General features: G+C 39.6%; 1 protein-coding gene and 1 non-coding gene across 2 annotated transcripts in view; both read left to right on the top strand.

Moving 5' to 3' along the window:
- Nucleotides 1-14,189, top strand: part of HDAC8 (histone deacetylase 8) — a 249,855-nt gene that overhangs the window by 193,899 nt on the left and 41,767 nt on the right. The gene's annotated exons all lie outside the window — the stretch shown is intronic.
- LOC116272303 lies at nt 12,595-12,785 on the top strand. The gene has a single exon (XR_004181014.1). It is a non-coding gene; the product is annotated as a U2 spliceosomal RNA (small nuclear RNA).

The following is a 14,189-nucleotide window of genomic DNA, read 5'->3' as shown; positions in this document are numbered from 1 at the left end:
TAGAAGTGTAATCTTGAGTAATTTCGCCAGTCTCTCAGAAGCTCAGTTTCCTCATCCCTAAAATGGCGATCCTCATTATCCACTTTGCAGGGTGGCTGTGAAGATTGAACGCTTCTGTGTGTACAAAGCACCTCTCATGAGGTCAGTGTTCTTATCAGGGCTAGTAAGTGAGAAAGCTGTATTTTGAACCCAGATCTTTCTGACTCAAAAACCTAGGCTCTCTGCTTCCTCACAAAGCCTTTGAAAATACCGGATCATATTTAAGCCTCACCAAAACTCCATAATGGAGGGAAGAAACAACACTGCTGAAGATGTTAATTTGTTTACAGACACTTAAGACATCTGTGACAAAGCTAACACCAACTCCAGAGACTCAGTATCCTTTTCTAGCTATGAATACTCAGCGCATCTCCCTGTGCAGTTGTGTCCATTCCTTTCATACGCGTTTATTGCCTACCACTGTGTGCCTGACTTGGTTTAGGTGCTTCTGGTGATTTAAGAGGCATGATCCATGACTCCTAGGAACTTATAGACTAGTGGAAAGGCAAAAGCTGTACCTGACAACCAATTAGAGAAAAATTACACAAGACAGTGCATAAGCAAGTATTAATAATGTAGCTAAAACGAATTGTATTAGTCAGCTCAGGCAGCCATAACAAAATACCATAAACCTGATGGCTTAAACAACAGAAATTTATTTTCTCACAATTCTGGAGGCTGGAAGTCCAAGATCAAGGCACCAGCATGGTCAGTTTCTTGTGAGAGCTCACTTCATGGTTTGCAGACAGCCACCTTCCTGCCACATTCTCACATGGCCTTTCCTTGGTGTGTTTGCAGAGAGAAAACTCAAGAGATCTCTCTGGTGTCTCTTCTTATAAAGACACTAATTTTATCAGATCAGCTACCCACTTCACCATGACCTTATTTTACCTTAATTACTTCCTTGCTCCAAATACAGCCACATAGGGGTTAGGGCTTCAACATGTGAATTGGGGTAGGAAGACACACAATTCATTCCATAGCAGTGTGTGTGTGTGTGTGTGTGTGTGTGTAATCACTCTGGCATTTGTATAGACAAAGGATTACAGAGAGATACCAAGAGAACTAGAAAGACCAGTTAGGAGGCCTTTATGGTCCTCTAGATTCTAGATGCATTTTGGAGGCAGACCAACCAGGCTTGTTGATGAAGTAGATATAGGAGTGAAGGAAAGCAAAGGCTTACCAAAGACCCCAAGGCTCGCTCTTGGGCAAGTGGGTAAATGGTTGATTGATAAAGGGAACACTGAGGGAGGAGTTGGGGGGTGGGACTTGGGGGATCAGTGGAACTCAACTGGTATCCCTCCAGTCTTCCACCCATAATCCATCCTTCATATCAGTTATTTTTTAACAATTCAACTTTAATCATGTTATCTACCTGCTTCAAGCACACACACGCACATACACATACACACACACACACACACACACACACACACACACACACACACACATACACCCTCCCAGAACTTATAGGTCTGAAATTCTTAGCGGAGAACACAAGATCCTTCTAGATTGGGCCCTAATCTATTTTTCCCACTATGCTATCCCTACTCCTGCCCTAAACCCTGATTCCAGCTATGCCTTTGACCAAGGTACTTCTACTAGGAATGTCTCTCCTCCTGCTTGCCTGCTGGGTGAAGTCCTACTCTTCCTTCAAATTCCAATCTCCATGTCATCTGTCTGTGAAGTCCTCCCTGGCCACCCCTCCCCTCCATAGTTTGTCACTCCTTTCCCTGCGATCCTATAATATCTGACACATATAGTAACTTGAGACCTTATTATATTGTATTGTAATTCATTTGCTCATCTGTCTCCTCAACTATACTAAATTCAAGGGCAAAAACTGTCTGATCGTCCCCTCCATCCCTAATTCCTATCACAGTCCCTGGAAACAAGCAGGTACTCAGAAAGAAGAAGTACAACAAGCACTCATGAAGTGATTACTATATGCCTGGCACTGTTTTAAGCGCTTTAGATGCATTATTTATCTGTATCCTCACAAGACAACAACTCCATTATTATCCCCATTTCATAGATGGCTTGCCCAAGTTGACAGAAAAATGAATAAGTGGCAAAGCCAGGATTCAGACCCAGGCAGGGTGGCTCTGAAGTCTGAGCTCTTCACCACTACCCTACACAACTTCTCTTTCCACCCCACTGTTTTCCTGTCTCTTATTTACTTGGAGCCTGGGAACTGCTTTGATGATGACAGCAGGGAGTGAGGGAATTACTCTACTAAAACCAGAGGCTGCAGCAGGAAGAGAGCTACAGAAACCCACCCTGCTGGCCTCCCATCTTTCCCTTTCCTCCTACTGCTAAACTCCTTAAGCCCGAGATAGCACATCCTTCTGCAGGGAGAGGAGCAGCCACAGGAGGAAGCCAAAGGATTTCCCTCTTTCCTCCAAGTCTCACTTTTCTACCCTACATGGCTGCCAGCTTCTCCCTGCCCCAACCATTTGTAGCCAAAGAACTAGGCTTAGCTAACCCGTAGGAACTCCAGTTCACACGCAGGCTTAAATTGATTGTGTGCCCTGTAATATCCCCAGTGGGGCCTAGCTTATTGTGCTCTGCCTATTATTTCGTTTTGTTTTCTTCTGTTTTTTAGGAAGAGTAGAGTTTTCGGTTTTGATTCCCTCAAGAAAGAGAGGTCTCTGCTGTTCTACTCTGAACTAGAGCTAGTTCAGCTCCAGAGTGGAGCCCTCAGGCTAATATAGCAAATAGAGAAGGTGGCAATCAGGGCAACAACTGCACAGTTGTGTTCATTCCTCCACTTCGCATTCCCTCAGCATTTAGGGACTTGGCTTTGTGCTGTTTTGTTTAGATTTTGAGAATGTTCCGAAGAGTGGAAATGACACAGGGTAAAGGCAGGGTTCCTGAAGCCAGATACACCCAGGTTTGGAGTCCAGCTTCACCACTTACTAGCTGTGTGATGCAGGGAAGTTATTTAACCTGTGTCTTATCTGTTAGGTTCCTTATCTGTCATGGAGCTAATATAGTACCTGCCTCATAGGATGCTTGTTAGGATTTAATGAATTGATCCACATGAAATGCTTAGAACTGTACCTGGTTCATAAGTGCTCTGTAAACATTAGCTGATACTGTTTTTTAAATATAGTACAGTAACAGAGAATATAACACACACACTTATTCCCACCATTCAGAATTAAAATGTGTTAAGATTTTGTCTTATCTTTAAATCCTTAAAAAAAAAAATCATAGATAAAAGTTGAATATCCTGTGTCCTTCCTCCCCAGTCCTATTCTTCTCCCAGTGCCCCCAGGGCATCCATTGTCATGAATTTGATGTGTATCTTTCCAGTTCATTCTCACCGTGATCAGAAACAAGATGTGGAATTTGCAGGCAATGATTTTTTTTTTTAATTGGGACAAATAGTACCATACTGTACATATTGTTTTGCAATCTGCTTTTTTCATTCAATATTTTTTCTCCTTTCATCATTTTATTCAGTGAAGAAACATGCAATGTTGTTTCTAAGATCTGCCCACATACATCCATTTCAGGCCATTAAACTGCTTTATAGTATCTCATCCTGTGGATATTCTGTGTTTTATTTAACCATCCACATCTTTATGGACATTTGGATTGGTCCTAATTTTTTGCCACCACAGTCCATTGCAATGAGCATTCTTACACTTGGTCCTTGGGCACATGTGCAAGTTTCTGTAGAACACAGACTTGCAAATGGAATTGCTGGATCATGGGGTCTGTGCCTTTTCAATTTTACTAGACACTGGGGACCTGGCAGAGTCAGTGGAGTACAGCAAGTAAGAGTGTGACTTGGGGTCTGATATATCTAACTTCAAATCCCAGCTGTGTTATTCCCCAAACTGTGTGACTCAGCAATTCTTTGTGCCTCAGTTTCCCTACCTGTAAAATGAGGAGAAAGGTATATATTTCATAGGGTTGTTGTGTGGATTAAATGGGATAATGCATTTAAGGTACACTACTGACCAAAACATGGTAAGCTATTATTCTTCTTTACTATGTCTCATCACATATTTCCCCCTCAAATTTGAGAGTAGACCTTTTGTAAAGTGTAGATATGTGAATATAAAAAATACTAGAAAGACATTCATCAAAATGTTCACCAGTATTGGAAATATGAGTGATCTTTTTTCTTTGTGCTTTTTTATTTTCCAAGTTTTTTGTTTGCTTGTTTTTTGGTTTTTGGTTTTGAGATGAAGTCTTACTCTGCAGACAGGTTGGGGTGCAGTGGCGTGATCATAACTCACTGTAGCCTTGACCTCCTGGGCTCAAGTTATCCTCTTGCCTCAGCCTCCCAAGCAGATGAGACTACAGTCATGTACCACCATGCCTGGTTAATTTTTTAATTGTTTGTAGAGACAAGATCTTGCTATGGTGCCCAGGTGATCTAAAACTGGTGGCCTCAAGTGATCCTCCTGCCTCAGCCTCCCAAAGTGCTGGGATTACAGGCATGAGCCACTGCACCCAGCCTTTTCCAAGTTTCCTACAAATGAAACGTATTAACTTTGTAAATAAAAAACAAAATCGCAATAAATGCAATTTTTAATGGAAAAGAAAGTAAAGTAACAGATTTTTTTTATTAAAAAAAAGAAAGAATTTTCTTTCTGGTGAGCAGGAGCTCTGCAAGAATAGTAAAAGAAGTCCTAAGAAATAGCTTTGTAAAAGTTGAAAAACAATGTAATTGTTTTCCAGTAGAAGATTGGCTACATATAATACATGTGAAAGAATCTCCAAGATAAGGTATCTGAATGAAAAGGGAATTACAGGACACTGTGTACAATGTGTTTTCTTATTGTATTAAAATGATATTTTTATGCTTACATATGCTGTCTGTCTCTTGAAAGAGTTACAAAAACACCGGCAAGGGAACTGGGTATCTAGGACATAGCAAGGACTTCATCTTTTACAAAATATCCTTTTCTGCCTTTGGAATTTTTAACTAAATACATATATTACTTACTCAAACATTTTCAATACAATGGTTTTAAAGTAGTTTATGCTAGAATGTAACAGACTTTTTGCAATTATTGTCAGTATCTCCTCGACTACCTTTAATCTAGCTTCCAAAGTTAGGGCAGGCAGACTAAACTGGGGCCCTTATTTGCCTTGGTGTCTGGCTCTAGAGTCTATCCTCTTACCAGCTATGTTGTATCCCCCCACCCCAATGCAAGAATGATTCAAAAGTTAACCAGGCACAGAAGGGTGGAAAGTGACTCCAGGAGAGCATAACAGCCTGAGTAGAGTGGGTGCACGTGGGTTTCTGTCTGTGTGCAACTACAAACAATTGTGTAAAAATTGTAAGGTGGAAAATGGTAAGAGATGCAGCTAGAGAGGTGTTTGAAGGCCAAACTGTGGAGCCAACTCTTTATTAGTCATGCTCAATAGCTTAGACCCTCCTACCAAAGTTGTGGTGTCCCTAAAATATTTACAGTAAGGGAGTGACGAGATCCGATTTGTATTTTTGAGTTTACTTAGGCTGCTGTGTAAAGGATGAATTTGAGAGGCACATGACTGGAGATAGGAAGAGCAACTCAGAAGCTGTTAAGAGATGATGCAGGCCTGAATTTAAAATGTGAGCTAGGATGTGAACTTAGGCCTGCCTGACTCCAGAGATTAAATGTTATTATATTTCTCCATCTAACACACTGCCTGAAGAAATGAACAATTGAGTTTCTTTGTGCCAGCTTTCCCCATTCTGATGCCAGAAGTATACCAGCAGATATATGTCTTTACACTGAGACAAAGAGAAAAAGGCTACCTCTTTTATTTATTTATTTATTTATTTATTTATTTATTTATTTATTTTTAGACAGAGTCTCGCTCTGTGGCCCAGGCTGGAGTGCAGTGGCGCGATCTCGGCTCACTGCAAGCTCCGCCTCCCGGGTTCACACCATTCTCCTGCCTCAGCCTCCCGAGTAGCTGGGACTACAGGCGCCCACCACCATACTCGGCTAATTTTTTGTATTTTTAGTAGAGATAGGGTTTCACTGTGTTAGCCAGGATGGTCTCGATCTCCTGACCTCGTGGTCCTCCCGCCTCAGCCTCCCAAAATGCTGGGATTACAGGCATGAGCCACTGTGCCCGGCCAAGGCTACCTCTTAATAAAGCCTGTGGATTCACAAAAGCAATTCTTTGTGAAGAAGGAAACCTCGAAGTACATGGTTTGGCTATTTTTGTCAAGAATTCTTGCTTACAACATCTTGGGGAAACTTCCTTGGGGAAACAGTAAGTTTGTATTCTGCCTTGTTCTTTAAATATTTTGCTCTACTATTAGTATAAATTATCCAATATAGTTTATACCTCAAGTATAGAAACCTTTAGAGAGGTGTATCATCCATAAATCCATGAATGCCCAATTTCAAAATAACTGGCATACAAATAACACTGTATAATTAATGCAATTATACATTTTAATCTTTGATGATTCAGAAGGCAATTCATGAATCTGGGGGTCTCAGGGTCAATGTTAGAAACATCATTATCATAAGCTCCTAATAGAGCAGAGTTTCTTAATGCTGTATCCGCAGTGCCTAATACATAGCAGACTTTCAATGAATGGATAAGTGAATGAATGATAGAGGACTGTAGCAGTAGACTGGGTAGCCCCTTCTGATCCTGTAGCTTTCCTAGTACCAGCTCGTATGCCTTTCTTTTACATCCTTCTCCTATAAGTAGAATACAAAATAACAAGGCTGAGAAGATTGATCTATGGGAGCTTTTTAAGGGGGAGAAGGAAAAATCATCTAATAACTCAAGTGTTTTTAAACAGCTTTAGCAAGATGTAATTCTCATATCACAAAATTCACCCATTTAAAGTGTGCAATTCGGTGGGTTTTAGTATATTCACAAAGTTATGCAACCATTACCACTACCTAATTCTGGTACATTATTATTCCCCCTAAAAGAAATCCCATGCTCACTAGCAATCAATCTCCTCCTCCCCTACCCCCTGGCAACAACCAATCTACTTTCTGCCTCTATAGATTTGCTATTCTGAACATTTCATATGAATGGAATCCTACAATATGTGCTCTTTTATCACTGGCTTCTTTCATTTAACCGAATGTTTTAAAGGGTCGTCCATGTTGTAGCATGTATCAGTACTTCCTTTATTTTTATTACTGCATAGGAGCTTTCTGAGCCAGTAATTTGTGGTTTGGGTTATCACAGCATTTCCTACATTTTGGACAACTGAAGGAACTCATCTGCAACTGAAAGGAAGCCAGCATGAATACAACCTAGAGTGAATGAGACTACAGCCACCCTCATCTTTGGCAGTGGCATATTTGTGCTGAGCCAAAGATCTGTCTTAATAGGATGGCAGGCCCAAGTTATGTGTTGTGACCTCCTGCTGGCACTGGTCTAGTCTAGGAAGGGCTCTTGGGTGCTGGTATAACAGGATGAGGCAAGTGCCTCATAGCTTGTGTTTCTGGCTTGGGCAGAGCTTGGGTGCAATTCCTCGTCTTCAGACATCTGAGAAAAGTATGTCGGGATCTCCTGGTTCCATTTGTTCTGTTTGCCAGTGGGCAGAGTACACTGCGCTGTGCAGACAGGTTAGACAGTTTATTGTAGGCTGATGAAAGCAGATTAAAAAACCATCAGCTTGGTGGGAAACTAGCTCAGAATCCAATCCAAATGTCAGATGAAATATTTACACAGCCAGGAGATAAACCAAGGGAAACAGTGTGCCCTTTGTGTGTGCTTCTGACTGTGCAGGCACACACAGAGCTGCTGACCATTTGTCAACTTCCAAGATTTATTCTGCTGCTTCTGGCAAGGGACAGCCTAATGATTTAATAGCTTGTCAACACCTACACAGAGAAACAAGGACTGGCACTTCCTCATTTCTTATTTTCTTTGCTTTAAATAGGAATTTCTATTCCAAGTCACTGGAACCTGGAAATCAGACTGTCAGATTTCTCTTGACTTGAGTGCACAGTTCCTGAATCCGAGCATGATGAATGTTATAACTTTCCTGTTATACAAACACAGGGTTGCTACCCTTTCAGAATGACCCATTGAGTTCATATCCTAAAGCTTGAGTGTTTGCTTCAGACCGTTGCCGTGAGCCAATTTCAAATTGAGTGAAACTGTTTTGTTTCTGTCCCATGAACCTCTTGAGTTGAATGCCTGCTTGAGCAATCCAGTGCCTGGTTGCCACATTTACATTAGAGATGGAAAAGTTGTTTAGAGGATTTTAGTGCAGAAGATTGGATTTCGTATGCAGAGTATTATTCTCCAGGCATCCTTGGGCAGTTGTGAGTTCCCTGAAAGAAGAGACCATGTCCTCTTCAGCTCAGCAAACCCCACAGTGCCTAGCATAGCACCTAGCGCACTGTCATCTTAGTTAATTCATTTTCAGACAATTCCACCAAGATCTATGATAGAATGATAACCAGAGGGTTATATTTTATATTAGAGTAATACCTTGTGTGTACTGGGTCTTTATCCCAAAGGCAGGTAGTATAGCAAAATGGTATAGAGCTCTACTTCTCAAACTTTAATATGCATATGAATTACCTAGAGCTTGTTAAATGCAAATTCCGATTCAGTTCCTCCAGGCTGAAGCTTGAGATTGTGCCATTCTTGCAAGCTCCTGCGTGATATAATGTTACCAAACCAGGTACCACATTTTGAGCACCAAGAATCTAGAGCTATGCTATCCAATATGGTAACCAGTAGCCACTAGTGATTAGTAAGCATTTGAAATGTGGCTAGTCCAAATTGAGATGTGCTGTAAATTTTCAGTACACACCAGATTTTAAAGACTTAGAAGAAAATGTGAAATATCTTATTAGTAATTTTATATTGGTTATATGCCAAATTGATAATATTTTGAATATGTTAGGTTAAATAAAATATTCTTAAAAATAATTTCACTTTTAAAAATTTTTTAATGTGACTACTCAAAACATTTTTAATTATATATGTGGCTCACATTATATTTCTACTAAACAGCACTGGTCTAGAGTAGGAGTAGCAAACTTTTAGAATAAAGGGCTAGGCCATAAATATTTTATGCTTTTCAGACCATATGATTTCTGTCCCAACTACTCTCAACTACTCAATTCTGCTGTTGTACACAAAAGCAGCCATAGACAGTATGTAAATGAATGAGTGTTGGTTGTGTTCCAATAAAACCTGATTTACAAAAACAGGTAGAAATGGTAGCCTTGAAAACCAACAGCCTACAATCATGGTGAAAACCAGCAGCCTGGCAGCCACCAGAGGGAACAGAACATGGAGTAGAATGTTGGAGCTCCTTCCAAGCCTCATTTCTGAAGAATTAATATTTGGCCTGTCTAGCGGTTCCTTGGAAGACCCCACTTGCAAGGCTTTTTTTATTAGGCATGATTCAAGAGTGTGCTCAGTGTGAAAAACTTTTTCCTTGGGGTATTTGTCAAAAATAATTAGAGACAAATGATTAACTTTACAGCTGCCTATGGTAATAGACAACAGTTGGGGCGAACATTAAGCTAACCAAAAAGCTTAAAAGTAACTGCTGGGGAATGAGGTGTCCATATGGGGCTTAGAAAAGCTCCAACAAATTCCTGGGAATCTAAAAGGCTGTGCATATGCACAGGATGATATGCATTCCCAAGGCTGTGCACATGCTCAGAAAACACCTGAGAAAGGCCAAAGTTCTCACCTATGGCTGAACTTCAAGCTCTGTACAAGTGAAGTGCTAAGGCAAAGTTGTTAACTGACAGAATGTTGAGGGCATGCCCCCAACACACACACAGAGCACCTTGGTAAAGACTGGGAGACTTACTGGCTCCATGAATTTAAGAAAATCTCTGTACAATCGTTAGCTGACCACTAAGCTAAGCAAGCAGAGACTTCTGTGACTCCACATGACAAAGAATCCAGACTTTGCAGAATTAATTTAGAAAAGCCACTAAACAGGCCAGGTGTGGTGGCTCATGGCTGTAATCCCAGCACTTTGAAAGGCCGAGGCAGGTGGATCACTTGAGGTCAGGAGTTTGAGACCAGCCTAGCCAACATGGCAAAACCCCGTCTCTACTGAAAATACAAAAGAAAATTAGCCGGGCATCATGGCACATGCCTGTAATCCTAGCTACTTGGGAGGCTGAGGCAGGAGAATCTCTTGAACCCAGAAAGTGGAGGTTGTAGTGAGCCGAGATCATGCCACTGCACTCCAGCCTGGGTGACAGAGTGAGACTCTGTCTCAAAAAAAAAAAAAAAAACAACAACAAAAAAACACTAAACAAATAAACACAGCAGCAACAACAACAAAACTCTGGGGAGAGGGAGAATTTGTTTTCCAGAGTTACCACATATAATTTTAAACGTTCAATTTTTAACAAAAGTTGTAAGATATGCAAAGAAACAAGAAATGGTGAGTACGTAGGAAAAAATATCAACATAAACTGTCACTGAGGATCTCCAAACATTGGAATTACTAGACAAAGACTTTAAATTAGTTATTTTAAATATGTACCAAAATTTAAAGGAATGTATGACATGTCTCACCAAATAAAGAATATCAATAAATAGAAATTATATTAAAAATAACTAAATGGTGGCCGGGCATAGTGGCTCGTACCTGTAATCACAGCACTTTGGGAGGTCGAGGTGGGCCGATCACCTGAGGTCAGGAGTTCAAAACCAGGCTGGCCAACATGGCGAAACCCCGTCTCTACTAAAAATACAAAAATTAGCCAGGAATGGTGGTGGGTGCCTGTAATCCCAGCTACTCGGGAGGCTCAGGCAGGAGAATTGCTTGAACCCTGGAGGTAGAGGTTGCTATGATCCGAGATTGCGCCATTGCACTCCAGCCTGGGCAACAAGACCAATCTCAAAAAAAAAAAAAAAAAAAAAAAACTGAAGGGAATCCTTAAGGCTGAAATGAAAGGACACTAGACAGCAACTTGAATCCACATAAAGAAATAAAGACCACCGGTAAGATTCACTACATAAGTAAATATCAAAGTACAAATATATTTTTCTTTGTAACTCTTTTCTTCTATATATGATTTAAAACACAGTTGCATAAAGCAATAAATCCACTTTGATAAGTGCACAATGCATGAAGATATAATTTGTGTGACAATAACAACGCAAAGGAGAGGCATGAAAATGGAGCTATATGGGAACAAAGTATTTATGTACTTAGGCCATTTTGTGTTGCTATAACAGAATACCTCAGGCTGGGTAATTTATAAATAAAAGAGGTTTATTTAACTCATGGTTCTGGAGGCTAGGAAGTTCAAGAAGCATGGTGCTGGCATTAACTTGGCCTCTGGTAAGGGCTTTTGTCCTGTGTCACAACACGGCAAAAGGTCAAAGAGTAGGAAGGCACATGCAAAGAGGCAAAATCTGAGGAGCACCCTGGCTTTATAACAACCCACTCTTGCAGGAACTAATCCATTTCTGCAAGAACTAATCCAGTTTTGCCAGAGTGAGAACTCACTACCATGAGAACCGCACCAAGCCATTCATGAAAAATCTTCTCTCATGACCCAAACAACTCCAACTAGGCCCACCTCCCAACACTGCCACACTGGGGATCAAGTTTTAAATGAGTTTTGGTGGGGATGAACAAACCATATCCAAACCATAACATATACTATTGAAATTAAGTTGATATTAATCCAAACTGTATTGTTAAAAGTTAAGATGTTAATTATAATACTCAGGCAACCACTAAGAAAATAAATATACATATACATATATATACACACACACACATATACACATATTTATATATATATAATACATTTTTATATATGTAAACTAACAAGAAAATTAAAATGGTATACTGGAAGATATCTATTTAATAAAAAGGGAATGCAGTAATGGAGGAATGAATCGAGGAACAAAAACGCCTAAGACATGGAGAACAAGTAGCAATGTGGCATACATAGACTATACCTTATCAGTAATTATATTAAATGTAAATGATTAAACACTCCAATTCAAAATTAGAGATTGGTCAAATGGATTTTAAAAACATAATTCAACTATATGTTGTTCATAAAAGAAATACTTTAAATTCAAAGACACGCGTAGGTTGGAAGTAAAAGGATGGCAAAAGATATAGCATGCATACGGTAACCAAAAGAGAGCTGGTGTGGCTATACTAATAGACAAAATTATAAATATATGTCACCTAACTACAGAGCACCAAAATATATGCAACAAAAACTAAAGAAGTGAAAAAGAGAAATGAGAAATTTAACAATAATAGTTGGAGAAGTCAATACCCCATTTTCAATAATAAATAGAACAACTAGAGAGAAGATCAACAAGGAAATAGATTTGGACAACATGATAAACCAACTAGAGCAGAATATACATTCTTCTCAAGTGCACATGGAACATTTTCTAGGACAGAACATAAGTTAGATTACAAAACAAGTCTCAGTAAATTTAAAAGGATTGAAATCATACAAAGTACTTTAGAATTAAATTAGATGGAAAGGAATGAAATTAGAAATCAATAAAAGAAGGAGATTTGGGGAATTCATAAATATGTGGAAATTAAACAGCACACTCCTAATACAAATAGGTTGAAGAAGAAATCACGTTGCTTCATGGCCTTTTGGCTAAGTTCAAGTGTAGTATCTGTCCTTATCAGTTTAATAACTGATACATCCTCTATCTGAGGACAATACATTAAATGGATTTTTGGAGCAGGGAGATGGAATAAGAACCAGTTTCCTCCACTCCATGCATCAACCTGGTATTGCAGTACCTCCAGAAATGGTGCACCCCTCCCAATAAAAATAAATAAAGAAAAGAAAAGAAATCACAAAGGAAGTTCGAAAATACTCTGAGATGAATGAAAACAAAAACAAAACATGCCAAAACTTATGGAGTGCAATGAATGCAGTACTTAGAGGGAAATTTGTAACTGCAAAGGCCTGCTTAACAGTAAGAAAGATTACAAATTAATAACTTAATCTTTCATCTTAAGAAAATAGAGAAGAGCAAACTAAACCCAAAGCAAGCAGAGGAAAAGAAATAATAAAAATTAGGTGGGGCATGATGGCTCACACCTATAATCCCAGCACTTTGGGAGATCAAGGCGGGTGGATCACCTGAAGTCAGGAGTTCGAGACGAGCCTGGCCAACATGGTGAAACCCTGTCTCTGCTAAAAATAAAAAAATTAGCCGGGCATGGTGGTGTGCTCCTGTAGTCCCAGCTACTCAGGAGGCTGAGGCAGGAGAATCACTTGAACCCTGGAGATGGAGGTTGCAGTGAGCCGAGATTGCACCACTGCACTCCAGCTCTGGGTGACAGAGCAAAACTCTGTCTCAAAAAACTAAATAAATTAAAAATAAAAATTAGAGCAAGAAGAACTGAAATAAAGAATAGAAAAACAATAGAGAAATTTGGTGAAATCAAAAGTTGGTTCTTGGCAAAGCTCAGCAAAATTACAAAACTTCAGGTATACTTAAGAAAAAAATGTCTCAAATTATGAAAATCAGGAATGATAGTGGAGATATTACTACCCACCTTAGAGAAATAAAAAGGAGTATAAAGAGCCAGGCACAGCGTCTCACACCTGTGATCCCAGAACTTTGGGAGGCCAAGGCATGAGGATCGCTTGAGCCCAAGAGTTCGAGACTAGCCTGGGCAACAGGCTTGTCTCAAAAAAAAAAAAAAAAAAAAAAAAAGCATAAAGGAATACTATGAGCAACTGTGTGCCAACAAATTTTATAACCTAGATGTAATGAAAATATTCCTAGAAAGACACACAATACCAAAACTAACAAGAAAAAATGGAATGGAATATCTGGATAGACCTAAACCAAGTAAAAGAGATTGAATTAATAATTTTTTGAATTCCCACAAAGAAAACCCCAGGCACATATGGTTTCACTAGTTAATTCTGATTGATACCAATAATGGTTGAATTTATTTGTCAACTTTATTGGGCCACAAAAATGCTCACATACCTGGTTAAATATTATTTCTGATTGTATGTGTGAAGGTGTTTCCAGAAGAGATTACCATTTGGATTAGGAGACTAAATCAAGAAGATTTTCCTTCTTAGTATGGGTTGGCATCATCTAATGTGTTGAGGGCCTGAATAGAACAAAAAGGTGAAGGAAGAATTATCTCCCTCTCTTCCTCCCTTCCCTTCTCTTCCCTCCTGTCCCTTCCCTCCCACTCC

This window comes from Papio anubis, chromosome X, assembly GCF_008728515.1.
Source record: "Papio anubis isolate 15944 chromosome X, Panubis1.0, whole genome shotgun sequence".
Classification (NCBI taxonomy): Eukaryota; Metazoa; Chordata; class Mammalia; order Primates; family Cercopithecidae; genus Papio; species Papio anubis.
Note: the sequence above shows the minus strand (reverse complement) of the source record. Positions and strands in the feature narration are given on the sequence as shown.